This window comes from Acomys minous (assembly GCF_964271855.1).
Source record: "Acomys minous genome assembly, chromosome: 1".
Taxonomy (NCBI): domain Eukaryota; kingdom Metazoa; phylum Chordata; class Mammalia; order Rodentia; family Muridae; genus Acomys; species Acomys minous.
The window spans coordinates 140,633,775-140,641,832 of NC_140483.1; the positions used below are offsets into that span (position 1 = coordinate 140,633,775).

At 45.0% G+C, this 8,058-nt stretch overlaps 1 pseudogene across 1 annotated transcript; it reads left to right on the forward strand.

Moving 5' to 3' along the window:
• Positions 1-5,407: 5,407 nt before the first annotated feature.
• LOC311605489 (large ribosomal subunit protein eL20-like) lies at positions 5,408-5,960 on the forward strand (annotated as a pseudogene). Its single transcript has one exon. The product of its transcript is annotated as a large ribosomal subunit protein eL20-like (transcript).
• The last annotated feature ends 2,098 nt before the right edge of the window (positions 5,961-8,058 follow it).

Here is an 8,058-nt window from a genome sequence, read left to right on the forward strand (position 1 = left end):
CCCCTTTGCAGCTCAGTGCAGAGTGGCGGTGGACCCGGTGTCCAAACACAAGGCATCAAGGAAAGAGCCGAAGCCTGTGTCTCAGGAGCCGGCTGACTCAGACACAGACTCGGGTTTGCACGGAGGGGCTAGAAAAGCCTCTCAGTGTCTTCAGGACTCACTTTCCTTATCCACAAAGCAAAGAGCTGAGCTAAAGAACCTTGTGGTTTCAACAGTTTGACTCCAGAAGCTTCTCAGACGCCCATCTCTACAGCCCCTCTGAAGGGAAGAAAACATGCAACCTCCCCCTTGAGACAACAGCAGGCCTCTGTCTCCACTTGAATTGGGCTGTTTCCTATGATCTGTCCCTTTGCAGTGTCACTTAAACTCAATATAATTTTTAAAAGCCAGGCAGACGCATCGGATAGGTGATAAGGCACGGTTGCCTGAGCTCCAGGATTAATGAGTTCTAGTTTGGGCCCTGCTCCTGTCTCAGGACCACATCGTGTACCCTTTTGAAAACCTAGCGTTTCCGGCCAACATCGTTAGTCTATCTCCCAAGATTTGTTGTGAGAAATAATTTACAAAAATAGCAGTGTAAAAGAGTTTGCAGAATGAAGTGCTACACCTGCCGCGTTTCCTAGCCCTGTACAGCTAATAAAGCTGCTGTTGGCTGGAAAGTCCTTAAGAATATAACTGCTTAATCAATATGACACCAGCAGCCTGACAAATTAGCATGCAGCCACAGGCCAGAGACCTGAAAGAAATTAAATTAGTGCTTAACAGAAATTGGACTGTGAGCAAGATGGTTTCTGGAAATTTAAAACCCAATTCACAAAACTAGAACAGAGTGTGTCTTCAGGGCCAGGTGCCCATGTAGCCAAGCTTTACTCTGACAGACGCACCCCTAAATCACGAGTCAGTGCTGGAAAGCTAACAGGAGTGTGCTGGGAGCTCAGGAAAGTTTTATATCTATCTGCGAGACTAACCTGCAAGATATGCTTCACCGTGGATTTGAAAACATACTTTTCAAATAAAAAGGCATTGCTGTTACTAATTCTAAGTATTTTTACTGTGTCATTTTTTTAAATGGGCCCTTTAAGAAATAAGTAGGAAAAGCTGCACATTCTGATGGTTGGGCCTCTTCTCTCTAGTCCTGTACAAGGCATTACAGAGGTGGGGAAAGAACACGTGGCTGCAGCCTCCATGGAGGTCAGGAAGACAGCTGGAGCCATCAAGTTCTGCTGGGCCTGCTCTGAGACTCCTGGCAGCCGATGATCTGAAGGCTGGTGTGTCTGTTCTGCCTCCCCCCTTTCATTGCTTCCTTTTCCCCTCCATCCCCACAGATGTCTTTGGGATACTTAGGATGCAGTGGTTGAAGGGAGTACTTGAGTCTAGCATATCTAATAGGCTGAATAAATGAATAAGAGGTTTGTTGTTTGTTTGTTTTTTATCACCCCTTCCTTATCTGCTAAGCATCTTGAAGACTTAGTAACAGTCTGACCTCCTGGGGATAGCCAAAGTTTTCCTTGATTTCTCCAGTGTTCTTCACTGGATCCAAGGGTTTAGTCATGGGCAGACTCCCTTACCTCACTTCCCGTCTGTCACTCCGTCCGTCTTGCCCCTCGGAGGCAACAGGAAATGGCAGCTTTGTTGAGACCCATCCAAAGGAAAGGGAAATGCTTTACAAAATCAGCAGCCTAGGCATTTCTTATTCCACAGATATGTCAGTAAGAAATTATTGGCTACAGAGGTTTTCAAATACTGTTCTAGATGCCCACTTCTGGGTGTGCTTTTTGGAACACTTCTTATGGACAGGTAAACGTGACTCCGGAAGAAACTCCAAAGTGTCTTATCTGAAGTTCTGGGCATCAAGAACATGAGCTTAATGACACTGAAAGAATGGGCCTCGCCTTCCCTATTATTCTACTGCAGGGGCCAGTAAAACAAAATCGCTTCCATTTCCAAGGCTATGACACAAAAGAACCTCGTAAGGAAAGAGAGGACAAGTGGGGGGAGAGGCAGGAAAGGAAGCAGGTGGAGGGGGTAGGGGAGAGGGAGGGACAGAGGGAAGGAAGGAGGAGGGAAGGAGGAGGGAGGGAGGGAGGGAGGGGGAAAAGGTCGAGGGCAGTTCTACCAGGGCCAAGTATGTCCACCAAGCTCTCTATGGAAATGTTCATTCCTTTATGGATGTTAGACAATGATTGGATTAACAGATGTCACTCTGACATTGCTGGCATCTAAAAATATATCATAGGCTGCAACACATACCAGAGATGAAGCGTCCATTGTTCCAAATGCTTTTCCCTTCCTGTTCTGAAGTTCATAAACAGCAAATGAGAATTTAATTCCTTGATAAATGAGAATTAAATTAAATCACATAGGATTGGTGTGCAGTCTTCTAGAATGCATCTGATGAACCAAATATGCGATTTGAACTTGCCAGAATTAGAGAAAGCAGCATACTTTCCTAGGGTACCTTTTGAAAGGCGTACCTCAGGCACCATTGGCTGGAGGGGAAGGGAAGTAACAGGCCTCCAGGAGATGCTTGCCTTTATCGACTGCTTTTCTTCTAGCCTAAGAACAAGCCTAAACCAAGTAACAAGCCTCCAGAGCAGGAAAACGAAATGTCTACTCCTACTGTTGTTTTCATATGGAACAGGAACATGAGAAAAACCTTTTACTCGACAGCTACATCTAATTCAACATGCAGCTCCCCCAAAGAGCAGCACACAGGATGTGACAAGGGGCCATCAAACATGCCTACCAACAGGGTGCGAGGCGTCTGGTAGCATTTCACCACCTAGAAATCTGGGAATCAAATTAACAGATTCGATTCCGCCAAAGTTATCAAATTATTTGTCAAAAGGCTTTTCAAAGCAGGCTGCTTCCCGACATCTGCTCTGCCCATCCAGTGTAGATGCGGGATGACTGTCTATTTGATGTGTTGAGGCGGTACATGGCCAGGTGCTTGGCTGACTAGACGCTGCTCCTACAGTCATAAAAGACTATAGCTACTGAATTGGTCAACAGGAAACCTTAATGAACTTAGGCACAACTGAGTCTAGATAGGGGTGATTTAAATATTGTGTTTGACTGTAAAATACATAGTTTATGATGCTATGTAAAATACATAACATCATGTATCATGATGCATCCTCCACCTCCTCCTCCTCTTCCTCTCCCTCCTCCTCCTCTTCCTCTCCCTCCTCCTCCTCATCTTCCTCCTCCTCCTCCTCCACCACCTCCACCACCTCCACCACCTCCACCACCTCCACCACCTCCTCCTCCTTCTCCTTCTTCTCCTCTTCCTCCTCCTCTTCCTCCTCCTCCTCCTCCTCCTCTTTGGTCATAAAAGAACAAGCAAGAAAGGCTACCTTGGCGTTGAATTTATACCTTTTGTCTGCTTCAGAAATATTATCCATTTAGAAAATTTAGCCATCCGTCCAAGTCTGGATGTCTATCTTTGTTATGTTGTTTGGTCCATATGACAGTCATTGATTTAAAAAAAAATCTATTAGAGATGGTGCTGAAATGAAAACTCACCAGAGACTATATTTGCCAATATCTCAAAAGAAGTCAAGAATGAATGAGAGCCTATTTGTCTAGATCTGTGGATTTTAACCAAAATCTAGAAAGCTGGAGTTTCAATGTGTGTCAACCACGGTGGGTTCATAGACAACTGACTGGAACCTAAGTAGTGAGGGTGTGGCTGTGTCACTTAAATTTATGGTGGTGCATCTGCCACTAGTGTGCCTGGAGTGGGGGCAGGAGCTCTTCCACCAGCAGCATCCATGAGCTAGGCACGTGTTCACTGCTAAGCACAGTTTTTAAATTTAGCTCTTCTTGGGCACAAGGTCTACACTTTCCCCTTGTATGTGATTTAGAAATATTATCCAGGGTCTTTGATGACTCACTCGGGGTCCTTTGGAATGTTTCCCTCTCAGAAGCCTTAAGTTGGGTAGCCAAACATATACAGCAAATACTACCATTAATCTCCTAAAATAAAACCAACTGCTTAGTCCAAAGTAGCCACTTGTGGTGCCTTCTCAGAAAACAGTGTTCTTCTTTTCCTTTTTTCTATCAAGAAGCAAACTGAAGCTCATTTGATGAACTAGGAGGTGTCTTTCCATAGCCCATGATTCAGGAGTCAGAGTCAGACATTGCTGATTATAAATTCAGGCAATGGTGTCACTCAAAAAATTGATTTTCATTGCTCTTTTTACTACTGGCTGAGTGGTAAATCAGCCATTTCTGGGGTCATGCATCTGAGGACAGGGCTGAGAAATCTAGTCTCCGTTCCCATCTGCTCTCCTGGAGCTGTGAATCCTTCCTTAACTGACCGTGTCAGCCTCTTGGCCTTGGGGTTGTTATGATTGCTTGGATGTTTACAACTATGTTCCATTTAATATGTGTATCAGTTACTTTTCTACTTCTGTGTGTCTGACCTAGACCAGAAGTTAGGTCTTTGGTGGCAGGGTCCTAAGGGGGGTGGAGACTAAGAAAACAGGAGATAAAGAAGATAGGGAAATAGGTCAGGAGATCTCACACAAGCTATGTTTTATGCCAAGCAAGAGTATTAAGAAGTACAGCATATTATATATTGTCTGCAGGGAGAAAATAAGCCAAGGTCAGAAGAAAGCTATCAAATAGCGAGACAAGGACAGCAGAGAGTTGCACGGGGGGCGGGGGGGACAGAGTATGTCTCCAGTGTGTCACAGACCAAGCACACAACAGGTTTGGGACTGACAACTTCAGTTTATTCAAGGTGAGGCTGGGGGAGTCAGGTCCCCAGAAACAGAAACCTTAACTCCTTAGAGTCCCTGGCCCTTACTTCAAAGCCTACCATGCCAGGTCTTCCCCTGGGCAAGGACCTGAGAGTTTTGGATTGGTCTGGATGCCAACATTGACAACATATGTGACTAAAGTAACTTATTTTTTTCCATTTTTAAAAATTTAACTAATTTATTCAGATTGCAACTCAATTATTATCCCATCACTTGTATGGGAGGCCATTCCTCCCTCCCTCCCGCTTTCACCCTATTCCTCTCCCCTAGGTCTATGACAGAAGGGGGACCACCTTCCCCACTTTATGGTCATAGGCTATCAAGTCTCATCTTGGTAGCCTGCTTATTCTTTCTTTGAGTGCCACCAGGCCTCAAATATGGGGCACCAGAGTTCATGTCAGAGTTCGTCCCCGTTCTTCACATAACTGTGGAGAATGTCCTGTCCATTGGCTAGATTAGAGTAGGGGTTTGATGTTTACTACTTGTATTGTCCTTGGTTAGTGCAATATTTTGAGCAGACCCCCCTGGGCCCTGATCCATCCGTTATGATGTTCTTCTATAGAAGGATCCAGAGGGTCTTAGAAGACTAAGGTAACTTATAAAAAGGAAAGGTTTATGGCAGCAAAGCAGGATGGACCGCCATGAAGGCATCGGGCACACTTCAGGAGCACAGGGTGGTGGGGCCTTGCTTGCCCACCCCAAAGTGCCATATGCCACCACTGTACCAAATGCACGTGTGGTGGCCAAAGTCCCACTTCTGGTACTTCCTGTCACAGCTGAAGAAGATGAAGACGTCATCAGGGAGATAGTGTACTGCGGGCAGGTGTTTGAGAAGTCACCGCTTTGTGTAAAGAACTTCGGCATTTGGCTGCGCTACAACTTCCGCAGTGGCGCACACAACATGTACTGAGAGTAATGGGTCCTAACCAGCTGGTGCCGTCTCATAGTGCTACGGCGACATGGGTGTCCGGCTCTGTGCCCGTGCGCACTCCATCCAGATCATGAAGGTGGAAGAGATTGCAGCTGGCAAGTGCGGCCGGCCAGCTGTTGAGCAGTTCCACGACTCCAAGATCAAGTTCCAACTGCCCCACCATGAGTTGCAGCGCTAGCACAAGCCGCGCTTCACCACCAAGAGGCCTAACACCTTCTTCTAGACACAGAGACTGACTGAATAAAACTCTAGAGAGGAGAAAGAAAGAAGGAAAGGTTTAATTAGGCTTACAGTGTTAGAGGGTTAGAGTCCATGATGGACGAGCAAAGGCATGGTGGCAAGAAGGGCTGAGATCTTACACCTCAAGCAAGCTGGATGCAGAAAGAGGGCTAACAGGGAAGATCTAGACTCTTAGAAACCTCAAAGCTCACCCCAGGTGGCACACTTCCTCCAACAAGTCCACACCTCCTAATCCTCACCAAACAGTTCCACCAACTGAGGACCAAATATATTAAAAAACATGAGCCGATGGGGAGAGGGCATTCTCATTCAAATCTCCACAACATGTAAATGTTGTCACTTTCAAACTGTCACATTGTATTTCTGTCTGTTGACATTTAAAGTCCTTGTTTTATACTATAGCTTTTAATATGTCTTCAGGGCTAGGAAAATACTGCTTTTGTTTAGATTTTTCCTCATCTTTTAACCTTAACATCTTCATAGAATCTACAGTTCTAGGTGTACAGAGAGGATTTTTTTTTCCTGTATTTTTTCTGGGGTTGCCGGGGATCAAGCCCAGTGCATTCACTGTCATGTCTTAGCTGCTTTCTTCTTCTTTCGTTAACAAGCTGAGGATTTGAGAAGCAAGATTATCAGCTTCTAAGGAAGTTTTCTTTTAATAGCTTAATTATCTCCACACATAGTCTAGTAATAACATATAAAACGTACTTTTTAATATAATTTGGATTCTTATCTGCTCAGAAACATCCTTTGAAAGGACAGGGCAGATAGTTCAATTTGTAAAATGCTTGACACAAAAGCATAAGCGGCTGAGCTCAGATCCCCAGCACCCACCCAAGAGAAGAGGGGTGCACAGTGACTGGAAGCTATAAACCCAGCACAAGGGAAAAGAGGCAGAAAAATCTCCAGTGTTTGCTGGCCCGTCCAGCAGTCAGTGAGGTCCAGGTCTAGTGAGAAACCCTGTTTTGAAATTTTGAGGTGGAGAGAGACTGAAGAAGACACTGGTCTCAACCTCTGGCCTCCATTTGGCACATATGCCGCAAATATCCGTGCAGCCACTCACTCCACACACAAAAGACAAACCAGATCAGATGTTCAAAGGCGTGAGCACTATTAGAACTTCATTCTTAGAGTGTTGGTTCCTTAGAGTGGAGGGTAACAACATACTTGGATGACAGAGACATAATTGATTGACTTGGTAAACTGAGCCGGGGAGGGGGGTGCAGGGGGGGGAAGCCAGCTAGAAATATTACATGATATGAAATGCCCAGGTGCCACTACATGGCTCACTATGACACAAAGGAGAAAAAATAAATAAACATCACCAAGGAAATGGCTATTTCTATATTGGTCTGGGTTCTCTAGAGGAAAGGAACCAATAGAACAAACACATACTGCAGTGTGTGTGTGTGTGTGTGTGTGTGTGTGTGTGTGTGTGTGTGTGTGATACAAGCTGGGTAGTCCAATATCAGCTCTCTACACACCAGAGAGGATGAGAACAGAATAGGAATTCAATCCATGAGGCTGATGCCTCAGCACTCCTAATCTGCTGCTAGAAGCCTGGAGGGTCCCTGGAGCAGTACCCTGAGTTCAGCCAATGCTCAATTAGTGATGGATGGAGGGGTGTCCAGCTCATGGGCTAGTGGTCCTGGATTCTGTCAGAAGGCAGGCTGAGCATGCCATGTGAAGCAAGCCAGTGAGCAGCACCCCTCCATGACCTCTACATCAGCTCCAGCCTTGACTTCCTTTGGTGGTGAACAGCAATGAGGAAGTGTAAGCTGAATGAACCCTTTCCTCCAAAAATTGCTTTTTTTGTCATGATGGGTTTAAATATATATATGAATTATGAATATATATATATATATTCAGTAATAGAAACCCTAACATATCCTGATCATTGTTTGCCCTCCATCTACTCCCAGTTCCTCACAACCACCTCCCCCCATCCAGATACACCTTTACTTCAAACTAGATGAATGCAGATGGCCAAGTCACTATGAATGTAACATGTATAGAACTCATTATTCTCATGATTGTCACATGGTTCTCCCTGTTGTATGTAGTTTGTTTTATACATGTGTAATAAATTAAAAGTATCTAAAAGAAAGAAAGAAAGAAATG